The following is a 19,016-nucleotide window of genomic DNA, read 5'->3' on the forward strand; positions in this document are numbered from 1 at the left end:
CTCCCATACAATTAATTTTTGCAGAATTAAAACAAAGACGTAAAGGAGCTAAATGAGAAGACAACATATTTTATGAAGAAATCTTCCAGGACCCAACTAGAAGTAAAACCTCGACCATCAAAGGATTTTCCTAATAGCCTCTTTCACTATAAAAGGCCAAAGATACCTACATAAAATTTACTATATTCGGACATTTCCCTCAAGTTCCTAACTTGAAATTGTCAGCAAGAATCTAACTATTCCTCGCTCAAATGGAATTCTAGATTCAAGTTCTCAATAGCACTTCCAGAGTCCTACTAACTCAACCTCACATTAAAAGCCTACACTCTTCAATCTCTCAAATGAATTCTCAAATTATATTATTGAATTCATTTGAATTCACTCACCCCCCGAACCAATTACAACGCAATATGTGACTAATATAAGAATGGAAAATAACACATGAAACTTGAAACTAATATGACAAACTTGAATTACTTCTAAGTTCTCTTATCTAGGTAGGTTTTCACGCATAAATTCATACTTTACTTTGAACACTTAATCTCTTATTATTGATAGAATAGCTTTAGGCTTTCAAAACAGAAGGATAAAGATCAAGACCAGCTATACAACTAACTTTAAATCGTCTTTATCATTTTGATCAACACCGAGCAAACACTTCTTGTACGAATTCTTTTGGTAAAACCGTTTTCAAAGACAAAAATAAGAAAAGATAAATATATACTTAAACAATCAACTATATCTCTTAAAATAAAAACTTTATCTTTTCAAAACCAATTAAAACTTTACCTTATTAAATCCACCGATTTTCCTCCTAAATTAAGCAGTATCATGTTTCAAATAAGTTTCATACATTTACTAAGTTCTAACTCATTATATTCATCCTAAAGTTACAACTAACTTCAGATTTCATGAAAAGTCTCTGAAATGTCTTCATTCCAACTTTTGTACTTGCGCATTGTTGACTGAAACTTAGGGCACTATTCCACTTTTGTTAGCTATTCGCAAACACTATTCCTCTCTAGAACTCGCAGACCAAGCTTCTTCACTTTAGCTTGTTGTCATACTCCTGTTAGAGAGCTAGCAAAATCTCTTTGGTTTTTTTTTTTTTTTTTTTTTTTTTTTTTTTTTTTTTTCAGGAACTCTTTTTCCATTTTACTTTCTTGACCTTGTTCCTTTAGCTTGCCTTGTACCAAGTTCTTCCATACACTCTAAGAATTTACTAACCTGCATACATGCAAACACTCAAGGAACAATTAGATGGTGTGAAGTTTGCTCGTCATCATTAACTGATCCTCAAAACCATATAGGGACAACATCTAGGCATGTAGTTTTAGAAGAGTACTACTTATGGAGTTTTGTTGATTACTTCTTCCACCCATCACCTCCTCAAAGTGTCTAACCCATTGACAAAACTAATTATAAAAGGTATTGTTAAGGCCGATCATCGGTCCAAGACCGATCTTAACTAGGCTGGACCGAAATTGAAATTTTCAAATTCGTGACCCTAAGACTTGACTTGTTATGCTAGGACTGAAATTGTAATCGAAATGAATAGAAATAACTAATCCAAAACCTGGACCTAACTTTAGATTAATCAAGACCCAAAATTGGACTAGTTTCCAATTGATTAGAAGTATTGCTTTACATTTTTTTTTTTAATAATACTAGTTGTTGGTGTGCGCCCCACGCGCGCACCCCTCTTCCCCCCCCCCCCCCAATTTTGCAAAATGTATTTTGGGAAAATACTTTTGATGTGTGTTTACTACGGATTAATCAATATGTTTATGACTAGTTCAAATTATCTTCACTAAACAATTATCTATAAGGTTGTTCTCTAACTTACATAAATAATTCGCATGTTGTTCTTGTGTTGTTTTATGAAAGGATTCTTGTGGAATTCACGGTATATTAAGTTCAATTCTAATATGGTTGGCCGGCTAAATATGTTTTTTCTAAGAGTACTACTTGAACTTGTAAATATAGAATGCATGACAATGTATTTTCTTTCTAAACTACTCATTTATTTTCTATAGTTTTGCAAATTTTCCTTATGTTTTCATCTCCTTATTCTGCTTGTTATTGAGAAAAAGAGTATTGTTGCAATTATTTGTTTTTCTAAACTCTCTTTTGATTCCACTATACTCAATGGATCTAATTTATACAATATTGATCTATCTATACAATATTAATTTACAAAATCCTTGCCACACGAACAGAAATACTTGTAAAACCCTAAACAAAATTATTATTTTTAGCTCTAAACCAGAAAACCTCACAAAAATACCTCAAATATTATACAAGACAAAGTGATCGATAAAACTTGAACCAAAATTAGCCATCCATAATAAAGACTCATAAGACAAAGGAAAAACCCCTGATTTTAACAATTTAGTGTTAAATAAAGTCACCCACTAAGGAATTCCCAAATTAAACAAAGGGAAAATACCCTAAAAGAAAAAGAAAAAAGAAGCATTAAAACAAACCTACCAAAGAAATTTATACTACAAACAATTTTAACACCATATAAACTCATAAACCACGAATCAAAGAAGAATTAATAGTAGCCCTACTAACAAAAAGTTCTCAAATTGAAATTAAGTGCCCCTTCTGCAGTTTTAAAGTCGAGGACCTCATCGGACTGTAAGCATTTTACAAATTCTAGGCTACGAGCTCCACATTTAGCTGTAACATGTGTGTTTCCAAGCCTGGCCAGTAGAACTGCATAGTGTCCCACTCTTGATGCAGCAATGATCAATATGTTCTTTCTTTCACCACTTCCATCAAGCTTGATGTTTGCAAACAGGGTGAGAATTTGGTGAGTAGTAGTAATGGCAGCAACAGATAGGGCTGCAGCTTCAGGTGAAACTTCTGGTGGTCTGGTAACTGTCAGATTCTCCTATGCCACGACGTATTCAGCCAGTGCACCCCCAGTCTGTAAGTTGCAATTTAAATTGGTCACACTTTTGGTTCTCCACAGAAAGCTCACTTAATTGTCTTATGAGATCGGACCTCAATGACCTAAAAAATAGCAAATACCAGGTGACTGAGGTTGGGCATGCACCTCACTAATATGGAATTCACAAAAAAAAAAAAAAAAAAAAAAAAAAAAAAAAAAAAAAAAAAAAAAAAACAGAAGGATGAGAATGGGGAAGTAAGAAACTAACAACATAGCTAAGAAAAGCCACAATTTTGTCACCAGTTCTGAACCTTGTTATCACATATCCGGACTAAACTACTTCCACAGCAACGTCAGTTCCTAAACCAACATAAAAAAAACGATCATAAGATAAAGAAGGATCATGCAAGATATAGTCATCCTCTATGTAATGATTTGCTTGTTCGTATTAAAATCACTGATTTACAAGCACCCATTAATATGCCTTCTTAAGCTCTTACACTACAGATTGAGAAAGTTTTTAAGGAAAATGGGCACAGCCACAACATGATATAGCAAATTCAAAACTTGACATACACCATGAAATTAGTTCAAAACATGAATATTACAACATAATACAATAATATATAGAGTTAAATCTTCAGCATATATGAAATATTATAAGGCGCTGGTATAATACAACATCATCATTCGCATCCTAAACAAATAGGCATTGATCTGCTTCAGATACTGAGATTTGCAACACAATTCTCCAGAGCTGCCACTGGTTACCACCATCCACAGCTTTCTCATGGGAAAGAAGAGAGGGGGCAGAGGTGGATTGAGTTTTAAAATTGAACCACTAAAACTTTGAAATTTTAAAAAAACGACCATACCCGCCTTTAGATTGAGTTTAAGCCTTTTGCAAGCAACATTTAATTACGGTTATAGTATAATACAATACAAAGCCCTTTCCGTTGTGTCTCACTACTGGTATAATTCATGTAGAGACTAAAGAAGCAAGAAAGATAAATAAGTTCACATCACCTGGTAACTTCTTGAGAATGATTTTGCAGCCACTTTAATCTGGTTTACAACAAACATACCCGTACTATTTTTTTTGACTTTCAATTACAATTGAACAAAGTAGGTTTGCTAATAATATATTTCTGTACCATCCATATCACAAGAAAATAATAAAAATACACTATAAAACTAAGAGTGATAAAATATGGTATATTATTATATCACCTTTATTACAGTCCAAGCATGAATAGTGAGAGTAATAAAATGTAATTTATTGTCATTGATACTATAAAATTAAAGGTAGTAAGGTACTAAACCTCAAAATTGAACCACTAAGAGCTGCCATGTATCCTCTCAAATTTCTTCCTTTTCTGCCTTATCTCATTTCTCCTTCTTATCCCTCTCCCTTTCCCCTTTTCTTGCTTTTTTCTTCCTTCCTTCCATTCCCTTATCTTATTTAATTTCTTCTTCCTATGACACCTTATTAAGAATTCTTTAATGATATACACTCATATGCAGCCATCCCCACACTCTTAAAGTACTTTCTATCTCTCCATATCTCCTCTCTACTCTACATCCACCCCCTCACCTCTCTCCCCCTATTTCCTTATTGTCATCCTCACCTTTCCTCTTTTTCTCTATCCCTTCCTCACTCCTGCTTCCTCACCTTTTCAATCCTTCATACCTTCTCTCTGCCTTACATGACATTCTTAGACATCTGTGGTTTGTATTGTGACAAATTTTCCACATAAATTAGAACATGTATATTTTTTGTAGCCTAGAATACTATTATAGACTCTAAAGGAAGAGAGGAGAGAAACAATAGTGAAAAACTACTTTACTTCTACAAAAAGGGCCATGATACATTTTGCCTTTCTATCTCATACTATCTTCTTATTCACATATTTATTAATTCAATTAAACCCTAAAATTAAGCACATTTAAAGATAAAATTCAAAAACGGTAAAAAAAAAAAAAAAAAAAAAAAAAAAAAAAAAAAAAAAAAAAAAAAAAAAAAAAAAAAACTCAAATCAAGCACAGAGTAGTTCTCGACACCCAGCTCTTTATTATGCTAGCTTATCAAGTTAAAAAGTCCAACAATTAAAGTAATGGTACTGAATACTTAAAGTCAGTAATTTAGAGAAATAAGAACAGATGGTTAACAAGATGTGAGACATGGTGAGAAATCAGACAAAGGCTAATCTTATTCTTATGTTATGCCCCGTCTATTTGGATATAATAGGTGTATTAAACTTCTATAGTGTATTCTTGTCCACTTTGAACATTTTTTTCCTTAATTAGCTAGAAAAATTATAAGAAGATGGCATATTATTTATGAGAAATCCAGACATATTGTCGAAGTCAGAAATTAGCCGATAGTTACTAAAGTCAAATGTGCCTATCATTTTTAAAAGGAAGGAACAAAAGATTTACACTAAGTATGATGAACATATTAGAATAATATCACCAAATTGTTAACTCAGTAAAGTAATGTTTTGTATCCACTGCTGAGCAGGTAAGCCTTGTTATATGTTTACAAAGCTTTGACAGCTAATCTGAGAAACAATAAAGACAAAACTACCAACTCTAAGCCCCCATCCACCACCCCCTTCCCCCCCCCCCCCCCAAAAAAAAAAAAAAAAAGAAAATTAGAAAAATAAATATATTTAAAAAAAAAAAAAAAAAAAACCCGCACCTCTGAATGATCTCTTCCATCACCTCCTTCTTACTCTTCATCCTCTGCAAATTAGACAATCATATTAGTGTTACAATGTAAGGACTATGCATACTTCAGCTGCTAGAACAATTAAAATAAGTGTACAAATTGTACATGATGTTTGATATAACAATGTCTAAGAACAAAGACGGAAAGTATGACAGGAGAAAGTCAAGATATGCTACAATTGTGCAATAAAGAGACAGTAAACCAAATAAGAAAAAAAAAATTACATTTTTCTAGCTACAGAACAACATGCAAGAAGAAAGACTTGCTTGGCTGCATTTATATTCTCAACTCCTAGGTGATATCATTCACTACATGGATATAATAAACCTTTTAAAGCTCATCTTCTTTACATGACCATATTTAGATATAATCTAAAGGTCCAAAAATAACTTTCTAAACGAGGGGACTGCTAGGAATTGGTATAAACCAGTAGCTAAGCGAGCTAAGAGAGACAACAATGGCAGCCAGGGAATGAAATTGTAATATCAAACAGAGTGTTCAACAATACAGCCTTCTTTCGAGAGGAAGGAGCTCTCCAATACAGGCCACTTGACTAATTAATTGCTTGATACATTCCCCCTTTACGAAGATACTATTAATACCCACAAATAACTCATAAAATAAGCTTAAACACAGCTAAAGCATGCCAGCAAGAATAACAAACTCATAACAAACTTTTCTATAGATTACTATTATACCCTCTACCCCAAAACTGGTATTAACAGCCATCCAGCTCAGCAAAACCTCCAACTAATTCTTCTTGGGCCTCCTAGCATAGGTGAAACGGATATCGGTTTTAGGCCGGTTCCTTGCAATACCTCCCACCCAAAGTTGCACCTTGTCCTCAAGGTGGAAACTAGGGAACCTGAAGTTAACCTCGTCAAAGAATTCCCAAGTAGCCTCAAAATCCTGCAGACCCTTCCAGTGAATCAACACCTCCATAGAAGCTTGAGAATTTCTTACACCCAGCACTGCCAATGGCTCAACTTCCAGGACCAAGTCAGCAGTCAGCTGTCCAGGAAGACTAGTAGGACGATGTCCTGCCCCCAGAGCCTTTTTCAACTGAGAGATGTGAAAAACAGGATGAATTTTTGACCCTGAGGGTAGTTGCAGCTTATAAGCAACCTTACCAATCTGCTGAATCACCTGGTAAGGACCATAAAAACGGGGAGATAGCTTATCATTTGACCTTCGCACCAGAGACCGTTGCCTATAAGGCTGTAGTTTCAGGTAAACCAGATCACCCACCTGGAAACCTCCCTCTCGCCTTCCTTTATTCTCATAATGTCGCATGTAAACCTGAGCCTGAACCAAATGGAACTTCAAGTCATCAAGTATAGCATCGCGTTCCTGCAATTGTGCTTCCACAGAGGCCACCGATGTACTTCCAGCACAGAACCTAATCAAATGAGGAGGGTCCCTGCCATAGAGAGCCTTGAAAGGGTTGTAGTTGGTGGCAGTGTGGAATGAAGTATTATACCAATATTCTGCCCAAGGTAACCAACGGGCCCATGTATGCGGTTTGCCATTCACAAAGCATCTCAAATATGATTCCACCCCCTTGTTGACAACCTCAGTTTGGCCGTCCGTTTGGGGATGGTAGGCTGTGCTGCGCATAAGCTGAGTTCCCTGAAGCTTGAATAATTCCTTTCAGAAAATGCTAAGGAAGACCTTGTCTCGGTCTGACACAATGGAGCTTGGGAAGCCATGTAGCTTTACTACCTCAGCCATGAATTGTTGTGCCACGCTCTGAGCAGTAAAAGGGTGCTTGAGCGAGATAAAGTGTCCATACTTGGTTAATCGATCCACTACCACGAGTATGGTGTCCCAGCCCAAAGACTTCGGCAAACCCTCCACGAAATCCATAGATATGTCCTCCCAAACCCTTTCTGGAATTGGCAAAGGTTGGAGAAGACCCAAAGGTGACAATGCAGAATGCTTGTTCTGCTGACACACATGACAGTGTTGGACATATTATGTCACATCTTTCCGCATACCAAACCAAAACCATTCCCCTGCCAAACGGTGGTACGTCTTTAGGTCTCCAGCATGCCCTCCCACCACCGAGTCATGATACTCTTTGAGAAGCTTGGAGGTCAGTTCACAGCGCTTCGGAATAACTATCCTCCCCTTATACTTTAAAACCCCATTCTCCAGAGTGAACCACTTTGGTACTGCCTCCCCATGTTTGAGTTGCGAAATCAAACGTTGGAGAGGTTCATCCTTCTCTACAAAGGCCCGAACATAATCCCAGCGCAACCCACAGGAAGTCACCATAGTACCACACTCGTACTCAGGGCTATGTTGGCGGGAAAGCGCATCTGCCACTTTGTTGGTAGGACCAGGCTTGTAGTGAATGTCGAAAGTGTACCCCATCAACTTGCTAATCCACTTCTGATATGCCTGACCCACCTCTCTTTGTTCCAACAAATACTTAAGGCTTCGTTGATCAGTGCGAACACTGAAATGTCGGCCCAGCAAATAATGTCTCCATTTCTCCACGGCAAACACAATTGCCATAAGCTCCTTCTCGTATATAGGCTTGCCCCTATTTCTGATTCCCAAAATCTTGCTAAAATACGCAATAGGATGCTCTGCCTGTAGCAGGACAGCCCCTAAACCATGCCCTGACGCATCTGTTTCAATCACAAATGGTAGAGCAAAATTTGGTGCAGCTAAGATTGGAGCATTTACCATGGCGGCCTTTAATGTGTTGAAAGTCGTAGTAGCAGCCTCGGTCCACCCAAAATTCTCTTTGCGCAATTGCTCAGTCAAGGGAAGTCAAGGGAAGGGCAATCTGAGCATACCCTTTGATGAACTTACGATAGTACCCTGTGAGGCCCAGGAACCCCTGAGCTGCTTCAAGTTCGTGGGAGGAGGCCAATCTAACATAGCCTTCACTTTGGAAGAGTCAACTTCCACACCTACTGCCGAGATCACATGCCCCAAATAAGCCACCCTTTCCTTCCCAAACTCACATTTCTTAAAATTGGCAGAAAGGCGGTGGTCAGCTAAAATTTGCGAAACTTGCTGTAAATGAGTTTTATGCGTGTCAACACAGGGGCTATATACCAGGATATCGTCGAAGAACACCAATACAAACTTCCGCAAAAAAGCCGGAATACATCATTCATAAGCGACTGAAAAGTGGCGGGGGCGTTGGTTAGCCCAAAAGGCATTACGAGGAACTTGTAATGACCCTCATGGGTTCGAAAAGCTGTCTTATGCACATCCTCGGGCTTTACCCGGATCTGATGGTAACCCGACTTGAGATCGAGTTTTGTGAAAATCGCTGAACCACCCAATTCATCCAACAATTCATCGATGATGGGTATCGGAAATTTATCGGGGACTGTTTCCTTGTTAAGGGCCCTGTAATCAATGCAGAAACGCCTGGATCCGTCCTTTTTTACCAACAAAACTGGATTGGAATAAGAACTTGTCGAGGTCTGAATGATCCCTGCCATCAGCATATCCAATCTTTCAATTTCATCCTTCTGGGTTTGTGGATATCGATACGGCCTGACACTAATCGGGTTGGCACCACTATGTAAAACAATGGAATGCTCGATGTGTCTCTGAGGGGGTAACCAGCAGGCATGTGAAAAACCTGCTGAAATTCCTGAATCAAAGGCATAAAAACCTCAGGAATTTCTGGTTCAGATTCTTCTGCTTTTTCTAAGTGGTTCAATTCCAGCAGGTAACCAAACCCTTCCTTCTGCAAATTTTTGAACATTGCTTTCAAGGAGATTCCAGTCCGTCCCAATTGAGGGTCTCCCTTCAAGGTAACCGTGTTGCCATTCAACTGAAATTTCAATGTTTGAGTTTTCCAGTTGGTTGTGATCGTGCCCAGCTTCTCAAACCATTGGATGCCCAGAATCATGTCTGAGCTCCCTAAAGGAAGTATGAGGAAATCCTCAACAATCGAGACCCCTTGGAGGTCGAGCAAGACGCCCTTACAAATCCCTTCCCCTTGCACCGCTTCTCCCCGAAACTTCTGGATCCTATGGAATTGAGACCCAATTTCAGAGCCGCCTCACTAGAAATAAAATTGTGAGTTGCCCCGGGATCTATCATCACCACCACGGGACTTGCATTCACCATACCAGCCAAGCGCATGGTCTTAGGGCTAGTCAAGCCCATAACAGAACTCACCTCCGGTGGAGCGGAGCGAATGACTCTGGAGGAGGAGGAACCAACTCATCGGCGTTTGTTTCCACCACGGAGAGGTCGCCGGCATCGTCCTCGTCCACTTCTTCTTCCATGAGCAGCACGCTCAATCCACGGCGATTGCAACAGTGGTTTATTGTCCACTTTTCATCACAACGGAAGCACAGGCCCTGTTCCCGCTTCTGTTGGAGCTCCTTTTCCGACAACCGCCTAATTTCTCCGGTGTGTTTGGGGTTGTTAGCGGCGGTGCGACCTGGGTGAAGGTGTTTGGGATTCGTGTTTAGGGTCGTGTTTTGGTTGCTGGTGAGGAGGTGAGTATTTGGGTTTGTGTTTGGGTTGTTGTGTGGGCTGGGTCGTAATGCTGGATTCGGGATTCTCCAAGGGGGAAGGCTGCCATGAGTTTTGGGCTTTGGGCTGATTCTCAATTTTTCTTCGACCCGCATTGCCAGCTCCATGGCATATGATCCAGAGAAACCGGATCCAAAAGTCGGACCTCAACCCGGATTTCTTCCTTAAGTCCATTAAGGAATTGCCCCTTCGCAATCTCCTCAGGAACTCCATCAATTGGAGCCAAGAGCTCAATAAATCGCCGCCGGTAATCCGCCACGGTGCCGCTCTGCTGGTGGGCCAGCCACTGCTCGTGCAAGGTGCCTGTTGCGGTGGTTCTGAAGCGGTAGAGAAGGAGGCGTTTCAGCGCTTCCCATGAAGGCAAGGGTTGTCGGTTCTCCCACTGAAACCAAAGCAAGGTGTCACCATCCAACGCCACCACGGCGGCTTCCAGCTTATCCTCCTCATTGAGCCGGTAAAAATGGAAAAACCTCTCCGCACGGAGGATCCATCCATCCGGATTCGTTCCCTCAAAAATGGGCAAGTCAAGTTTGCTAAGTTTCCAATTCGATTGACCACCCTGAAAACCTCCATCTCCGTAGTCCAGATGCTGCTGGGACGAAAATGGATTATCCCAGTGATTTGGAGACCCATTTCCCTCAGAAGAGCGAAATTCCGAACTGAGTCTCTCCTGCCCAGCCGTGATCGGGGAGGTGATATCTGTTTTGAAAGCCGCCATTGCGGTGGTGATTTCTTGAGCCACACGCGAAGGCAAACCGGAAATTTCTTGCTCCAACAGGTCCAGGCGTTGGCCATGATTAAGGCGAGCCATCTTCTGTCCCTGCTTGGACCATTACTACTCTGATACCAATTTGCTAGGAATTGGTATAAACCAGTAGCTAAGCGAGCTAAGAGAGACAACAATGGCAGCCAGGGAATGAAATTGTATTATCAAACAGAGTGTTCAACAATACAGCCTTCTTTCGAGAGGAAGGAGCTCTCCAATATAGGCCACTTGACTAATTAATTGCTTGATACATTCCCCCTTTACCAAGATACTATTAATACCCACACATAACTCATAAAATAAGCTTAAACACAGCTAAAGCATGCCAGCAACAATAACAAACTCATAACAAACTTTTCTATAGATTACTATTATACCCTCTACCCCAAAACTGGTATTAACAGCCATCCAGCTCAGCAAAACCTCCAACTAATTCTTCTTAGGCCTCCTAGCACAGGTGAAACGGATATCGGTTTTAGGACGGTTTCTTGCAGGGACAAAATAACATATGCAAGATATATAGTGGCATATTGGCTTTTTTTTTTTTTTGTTGCTTCCACACTAATCAAATCTAAAAGGCTCTGGTAACCATGGAAAGACTTTTTCTCAAAAGTCAAGGATAAGATTTAAGTCACATGGACTTGCTCTTCACCAGGATTCAGAACACAAATGTCATTGATTAGTCTTACACTGAGTACCCAACTAATCATCTTGACTACTGAGGAGTTCAGGTAAAAATAGAATCGTTGTTGTTTGTTCTCAAATCCATGTTTTTGAAGGTCCCTCCAACCTTTCTTCGTACCACTGGACTACATTAGCTCTCTTCACCTAGGAAGTCAACAAGATAATGTAAACCAGGCCACAACCTGCTCTATAGGGCATATATCAACCAATATCTACTGCTTGTATTAACATATCATCAACCGGTCCGATTACCCAAATGAGACAGCTCAAATTATTGATTTCATTATTGTCAAGCACTGAAAACAGTATAATATAAAAAATTCATAAGCCTGAACAAGCAAGCATCAATTAAGAAAATTTAGAACACTAAAAAGAAGAGATCAGAATGCTCAAGAGTAAAGCACCAGGGTTAATAATACTAATCAAGTTGTAGTAACTTGCAGATGCAAATAAAAAAAGGGAGCAACATCTTCAACCCCCCTACCCCAACAACAACAAAGCCTTAATCCCAAAAAATTTTGGTGTGCTAAAATGTCAAAAATTCTCACAAAACATGTAAACTAACATTGTACAAAGGATGTTTCAAAAAAAAAAAAAAAACATTGTACAAAGGTGAGCAGATAGAAGTTTAGAATTTGTTCCTATAAACTACCACATGTAGTAAGCTATCAAATGACTCATAGCTAATTAATAAATGGAATTGTAATAGTTCGCTCACCATTGCACAAGAGCCCCTCTAATACATTCCTGAGTTGCGGATTAATATTTTCTGGGAGATCAATTGGATCATTAACAATCTGGGACATCAAAACAGTTGTCAGAATAGAAAAGGAACAAACTTTGAACATTAAATACACTTTTTAAAGCATGTAGCTGATTGTGGATGAGAAACCAACGCACCTTGTCATAGATTTCTCGTAGTTTCTCTCCAATAAAGGGAAACTTTCCCATTATCATACAGTACAAGGTGATACCCACAGGCCATTTATTAGCAGCTTTGCCACGATAAGACCTGTTTGACACAAAATCCCCAAGGATGAAGACCATGAAGAAATATTTCAACAGTCTCCCATATTGAAAATCTATCGTAGAGGGTCATTTGCAGCACTATAATAACCTAAGCAACACTCAGGCACAATTATAACAAGTGTCCTAGGAGAGCGGCGAAGCTCATCATTATCTTCCTGGATATATGACGATTGAAATAAAGGGAAAAACATCAGGCATGAGAGAAAAGAAATACACAGTTTACTTAGAGCACAAAAATGAAATATCAAAAGCACTCTGATAGAATGTAAATCTATATTGAGTTTATGGCATTCAGCACACATCTCCTGACTGAGTTCCTTATTGTAAATGCTGACAAATCAAGCAAGATTACATAGGTCATAGTTCATTTAATTCAACTCTATACCATCTCATTTCAGTCTATTAACATAGCTATTGTACGTGTACATGCAAATTACAGAAATAATGATGGTCTATACCATTAACCAAAACAAAAATTGAAATCAGACGAAACAATCACAAAAAACTTTACGAAGAACCAAAAATTACCATAAAACTCGCAAAGCCAACCGCAAAAATCGAATCAAAAATTACAAACAATAAAAATCGAAAAATATTTGGGGAACCTAGAATCGAACAAATGAGTACAAAAAGAGGAAATTACCAGAAGAATGAAGTCGTCGTCGTCTTCGTCTGAGAGCAGAGAGAAAGTGAGGATGAGTAAGAGAGAGAAAACGCGGAGTTGACAACATATTAATTCACCCTAGACCACAAGTCGGGATCTACGATAGGGACAGGGGAGCGATATCAATACTCTACAACCTCAATTCAACTCCACTACTCTCTTAACATAATAATTATAAAAAAAAAAAAAAATGTTAATTATTAATAGCTAACTCACTCCAATCTATTGCTATCCTTTTTTGCAAAATTACTACTTTGAATCATAAATCTTTAAAGTTTTGGCCAACATTGTAGGTAAATGTGTTAGAGATATGAGATAAAATTAATACCGAAAAATATGTGTTGTGATATATTTTCCATGTTGATAATATTAGGAGAATAATATATTATTTAAGATTATTGATGTTAAAATATTATTTAGTGAACATATTTCTAAAATTTTTGGTTATAGTAGTATATCTTTTAAAGCAGTAAGTCTTGTGTAAGGCGGACTTACATTAATTTTATTGTAAGACGGTCAGATTAAGGGCAACTTTAACAATTTTTTATGATAACTTTGATCACTTTAAGGTAGGGCTGGCAATCCCTGACCCGACCCGATAACCTGACCCAAACCCGACCCGAATTTACCGAGAGAAACCCAAACTTGACCCGACCCGAACCCGAACCCGAACCGAACAACCCGAATTCAACCCGATTTGACCTAAATTTCATATTTCGTAATAACATTCAGTTTTACACTATTTTTGATAGTTTCTAAGCACAACCCGAAATCGACCCGAAATCTGACCCGAACCTGACCTGCTGACCCAATTGCCACCCCTACTTTAAGGGTAACTTATAATTGTAAGAAGTTTGATTGTATTTTTATGCATAGTTTTTAATGGATACATGTTATAAAGACTAATATGATTAATCTAATACATTAAAAGTGCATTTTAAGGGTAAAATTTATGTTTGGATAATGGCAACTTTTGTTGTAAATAAGGGTAACTTAAATACTTTTAGAGTAACTTTAACCTGTCTTACAATTAGTTAATGAAAGCTCGCCTTAATCTATAATTTGTGTTTTTTGAGGGAAACCATTTTTTCATTTAGTCATTCCTTGTTATGACTAAAAAAAAATAAACAAGTAATCTCTTACATAACTATGGATCATTAATTCTCATAACTTGCCTATAATGAGATCATTAACAAGAAATCATTTAAGAAAAAAAATAGTGAATTATCATATAACTGCATGAAAATGTAAGACAAAAAATAATTTAAGTAATCGTAGTTTAATTTGTGTATAGAAGCAGGACAAGACGTATCACATATCACAAAACCTAGATTCATAGAGCCAAAGATCTCAAAAATATTGCTTCTGTCTTAATTGAGTACCGACATATATAATGTAATAATTACATAAAAAAAACATCAACCTCACACGTTAAAGTCGTTCAATTCATAACTCCTTGGTTTCTTGTATTTGATTTTTCGTTTGACGACTCATTGCGATAATTTTTCAAAGTAAAGTTATAATCATTCGTTCTTTTTTATTTGTTCCATTTAAATCCTTAAATAGAAGACAAAAACTTTAAGTATTCAGAATTTTTTGATAAACAATATTAAAAAAGCATAATTAGGTGAGTTCTTGTTAAAGTAATTTAGATGTAGAGTGTCAAATTTATATAAAATTTTTAATAATTTCTGGTTGAAAATATCATGCTCAAAATCTACATAAGAAGGTATAAAAAAAAATGTAAAAAAAAAAAAAAAAAAAAACAAAAAACAAAAAACTACAGGATACAAAGAGATATATTGGGCCATATAATATAAATTTAGGACACATAACACATATATATGTGCAATGCCTTGATTTTGAGGGCGAAATAATAAGCAAGCAACAGTTATATATTATGGTGACAAAACCTTAATATTTGTCTTTTGGTATTGTCATCATATGATTGTCTCTTGATGCTACTTGTTGACGAAATTATTGGTTTCAGGATTGCCATCTTGGATTTTACCACCATAAGAAATCAGTGAATCATTGATGAAATATATGAAAATTATCACTTCCTTTGGCCAGAGATTATTATTTATTATTATACTTTCAGAATTTTGTTTTACATTGAATTAGTAGGATTACTGTTTTGAGTAAGTATAATTGATACATAACAAAGAAAAAAATAATGATTCGATGAAATAACTTTTGTTCAAACGAAATTAGACTAGAAGAAATTTAGAGAAATGATACGTAGTAAAATTAAACCAAAAAGAAAATTGAAATTTAAGAAGCAAAAACGAAAAAAAAATTATTCAATTGTTTCCTTCTCTTTTGCTATATGCCCAAGATCATAGGTGCAATTCTGTCCATGCATCTTTTGCTTACAAAAATTTCCTTCTCCTGTATATATTTGTTTGAACAATTTATTATCTAGGAAGGGGGTTTATATTTTAATGAGTTTGCATGTAATGACCTAGTTATGCAACATAAGTTTTGCTCCTTGTAAATGTCGTGACGTAACACAGGCAAACTCTTGATCAAGCATATTCTGAACGGTCATTGATTATACTCACTTACCACCTCTGATTCTTATTATTTGCAACAAATGAATTTTTTATATCTCACAATTAATAACCCTTTGTTGTAAATAATAAAAAACCGATGTAAAATGAGATTCTAGGTGTCCCTCATAAGTAAATATGCCAATAAGGACACCAGGCACAGTCCTCCAAAATATTAATCAGTAGAACATGAGCTATATTATGCTAATGGTAGTAATTTTTTTTTCTTTTTAATTAATTGTAGTGATGTTGAAGTCATAACGAAGTAAAAAATAAATAAATTTATATACGGCACAAAATACTCCTTTAAAATGTATTTTAAATTCATTAAATATAATATAATGTGGATATAGTACAACCTAATTGATAAGCTATATGGACTTGGCCAAGCACCCAAAACGAAATTTAACATGTCCAATTATCTGCTGATCTAGTCTAGTACCTTCCAACTCCGCACCCTTGTGGCCGGACCCATGGTTCAAACCTTGGCCGTCGATCGAGTTAGACTAACCACTCTTATCCTTAGTCATTTTCTAAATATTTAAGAAAAAGATCGTTACATTGTTACTCAATTTGTGTCAGTATAATGAGAAGTGTACTACTATAAATTGAATGAAATACATTCATGGGAGTCAAATAACATGGATGATACCAGTTAATCAGGGACCAGGCCAGGTCAAACGAGGAACCTTATTTTATACACAAAAGGCAAATGAAATCAAACAAAAATCAAATAACTTCATATTATAACAAGACATTATTTGTTGTACAATTCTCTGTACATAAAATGTGTTATGCAGGTTTGTATTTAAGTTGCTTAACTTTTAGCTCTATCTTTCTATCACAAAAGCTAAACATCTCCACTACCCATGTTTCTCTCCTCTTCAAAAATATTTAGAAAAATAAAAAAAAAATAAAAAAAAAAATAATTAAAAGTTAAGAGCGTTTTTATGATCAACCAAAATACAATTTATGGAGAGACAAATTTTGGATAGGATTATATGACACCACTAAGAAGAACCACCCTACATACTTAACAAAAAGAGTTTCCTTTTCCCAATATTTATTGTTGTCTTTTTGATAAGAATAAATTTATACTTTGTATTATTCTAAAGGAATTATTGGTTTGTTTGTGAGCAATTTTGATCCAAAAAGGTTACTTATTTTATCAACATAGAAGTGTTTGGCTAACTTGTTGTTTGTGAGGACCATCACTAGCAAAAGTTATGCCAATTCGATTGTTTATTGAAATAATATTACGTACTAATTAATTCCGTTACATAATTAGATTCAATTGAAATATATTTTATCCGTTCTTTTTAAGTTGACATATTTAAAATATCACTTTGTCAATACATAACTATAACTATCATTATCGCTAATTCTCAATAAGTAAAACTTATCCTTAAGAATAAAAAGTGTGAACAACTAAACAATGCAAAATTCAAAATCGTTTAATAATTGGTAAAAAAAAAGGGCGAAAGGATGTATTTTTTGGTGGTTTTAAATGAAGAACAAGTCAGTATGTATTATAGTGTCTAGTAGACAGTATCTATTGTAAAGTTAGCTAGTGTATACTTTTTTGCTTTTTTTTTTTTTTTTTTTTTACTAACAACATAACATTTTAAATTTTTAATAGTGTACAATATTCTAATACTCAACTTTAATTACATTTCTTAACATATACATAAATAAAAACAATCATATGAGATCTTGTTAGATTCAATATTCATTCTATTAAATTCTGATAAATTTTTACAAATGCATAATTATAAAGATATAAAAGGTTGAATTTATACATTGACAAATGTGGAAAAAAGTGTTGTAAGTGCAAAAAAATGTATTATTCAGGGATCTAGAGTAAAGGTAGCTAGGGTATATAATGTGCACCATATATATATGTTGGTGATAAGAGTTGTAGTATATATTTGTATTTACTTATATATTGTTTTCTAGGGAAAAGAGGGTTGGTCTCTCTCAATAATAATAATAATAATAGTAGAATTGAAGTAAGATTACATTGATTTGATCCCTCAAATGGGTCATGCCATAAGGTAGAGGGGGCAATAAATCGTGAAAGTTTCGGAAATTAGGTATATTGGAAAGCTACCCTTTATTTTGCTGCATGACAGCGATGCTAAAGTATGGCCTTACTACGAGCACAAGCTCCTTTTCTCTGCCTTCATTAGGATATTTTTCATCTGGCTAATTGCTATTGTTTGTTATTTCAAAGTGATCGAGGTCCGATATGATATTTATATACGTTGAACCATACCAAGGGAGTAAGGTACTCAAGTCACTCAACCTTGTATTCATTAAAAACTTACAAAGAAACTGCTTATGGATGAGCGATAAGTATATAGTCAATTCATTAATTGTATCTAAAAGTGTAAAATTGTTTGTTAATTAGATCAGGTTTGCTTTAGGTTAGTTTGATACCGCTCATTATCAATTGATGAATAAATCAATTGGTTTGGGTTTGGATTTGGGTTTGGGTTGTTATTAATGATCCAGTTTAGAAGAGATTGCAACATAGGCTCTGATACTACATTAAAATTTAAGCGAATATAATTACGTTTGGGAAGCCCAAACAAGAAGGAGGAGAGCTCGACCCACTTAAATGAGACTTTATAATAAAATTAATTGGTGATAATGAAAGTAATTTCTATAGCTTAAAAGGTGGTATTTTCTGTGCTCTTTCTCTAATGCAAGAGGTCACACGTGGATAATAAATGATTCTCAATAATAATACTTTGCTAGACAATGGAGCATTATTAATTAAGTTAGGCACCAAGAGAGTTATACACAAGAGAGTTATACTTTAAATAAAGCAGTTTGATAACAAAATATTTTCAATGTTGTTTTTTGAAAGACACACACTTAATCAATAATGCTAATTTTGTCAGGGATCAAGAGATAGTTCATAAACTTGATAAAAGATGAACATATATACTAAGGCCATCAATATAGCAAGCTAAGCTTAATTAATCATGGCGAAAGGGGAGCATATGAAAACAAGACCATAGCTAATCACACTTCATGCTCACGAGTATAGCTTACCAAGTTAAGCTTGACTTATTAGAAAAGGGAGCACCTTCCAACCTCAAGATTGGGTTTGAAATCTCCATTAAGAATACTTTATTAGAAAAGAGGATTCCCTTATCCTACATACA

The 19,016-nt window shown here is 36.1% G+C and overlaps 1 long non-coding RNA gene across 1 annotated transcript; it reads right to left on the minus strand.

Moving 5' to 3' along the window:
• Positions 1-2,362: 2,362 nt before the first annotated feature.
• LOC110739720 lies at positions 2,363-13,448 on the minus strand. Its single transcript, XR_002514883.1, has 6 exons — positions 13,271-13,448; positions 12,499-12,610; positions 12,317-12,395; positions 5,601-5,644; positions 3,168-3,259; positions 2,363-3,021 (listed from the first exon to the last, which is right to left on the minus strand). It is a non-coding gene; the product is annotated as an uncharacterized LOC110739720 (long non-coding RNA).
• Positions 13,449-19,016: the final 5,568 nt, after the last annotated feature.

The sequence above is a fragment of the Chenopodium quinoa genome, unplaced genomic scaffold, assembly GCF_001683475.1.
Source record: "Chenopodium quinoa cultivar QQ74 unplaced genomic scaffold, ASM168347v1, whole genome shotgun sequence".
Lineage (NCBI taxonomy): Eukaryota > Viridiplantae > Streptophyta > Magnoliopsida > Caryophyllales > Amaranthaceae > Chenopodium > Chenopodium quinoa.